Raw genomic sequence first — 1234 nt, forward strand, 5'->3', positions numbered from 1 at the left:
TCCGAAAACGCACTTTTCTGAAGGATTAAAAAAACTTGAAAAGCGATTGACCAAGTGTATAGAGCTCCAAGGAGATTATGTTGAAAAATAAAAAAAAAAATTCACCCAAAAAAAATTGTTTTTATACTTCATTCTAAGGACTTATTGAACTACCCTCGTATTACGGTGATCCAAAAATGAATGGTAAATTTCTCTTCGCTCTAAAGGACCAGTCACTCCCCAAAAAGTTTCCATTTCCAAAAAATATTAACACGTGCCACCGGGCATTCCAAAATCCCATTTAATTAACTTGGGAAAATTTTGGATTTTTGAAAAATTGAACTCACAATTTGGGGGTTCATGAAAACGTGTCAAGTATTTTATGGATTGAAGAGGAGCGACTACAAAATAAAATCATACTAATAACTTTTATTTCTGACCGACCCTTACCCCCCTATAGCGCCCCAAATATGACCCAAAAATCGAGAAACTACAATTTCGTGGCAGGTAAAAGTGGATTGAAAATAAAAGGTATCAGTATGGTTTTATGTCGTAGGTATTCCTATTGAATCCCTAAAAAATTTGGCACGTTTCGATCAAACCCTGAAGAATGAGTTTAATTTTTCAAAAATTCTAAATTTCCCCAGTTAATTAAATGGGATTTTGAAGTGTCTCTTGGCACGTGTTAATATTTGAATTTCGAAAAAAATTACGGACTTTTTTTCTTCGGAAATGGAAACTTGGGAAGACATTTTGTTAAACAGACAAAAGTTAGAAGACATTCATAATTTGTGTAACACGTTGTGGGGGGGGGGGGGGGGGGGGGGGGGGGGCGCTGTCTAGTGTTAGATAACGGCGACAAATTACAGGGAAAAGTTGAAAAAGGGGTTAAATAGGGAGAGGTCAAAATGGTCGGAAAATGTTAAAGCAAAATTTGTTTGGGATAGATCTCATTTGGTAAAATAGGGATCAATCATTCTATTTTCCTCGTTTTTGAAAATGCTGAACAACGCGTAACTTATTTTTTTTCTGCAAAAATGGATTTATTATGGTTTGTTCGGTTACATCTCAATTTTAACACTAAACAATTTTTTAAGGATTTTTAAAGTTCTAAGACCTTTTGCAAACAATACGAATAAAATATGTAATAGAGACGAGTTGAATTTAAAAACTGGGCACCAGAAAAAATATATAATCAAAATTATATGGAATATTTTTTTTAATCGCAAAAAACGTACGGCTGAAGTGTGCCATG

Source organism: Belonocnema kinseyi, chromosome 4, assembly GCF_010883055.1.
Source record: "Belonocnema kinseyi isolate 2016_QV_RU_SX_M_011 chromosome 4, B_treatae_v1, whole genome shotgun sequence".
Classification (NCBI taxonomy): Eukaryota; Metazoa; Arthropoda; class Insecta; order Hymenoptera; family Cynipidae; genus Belonocnema; species Belonocnema kinseyi.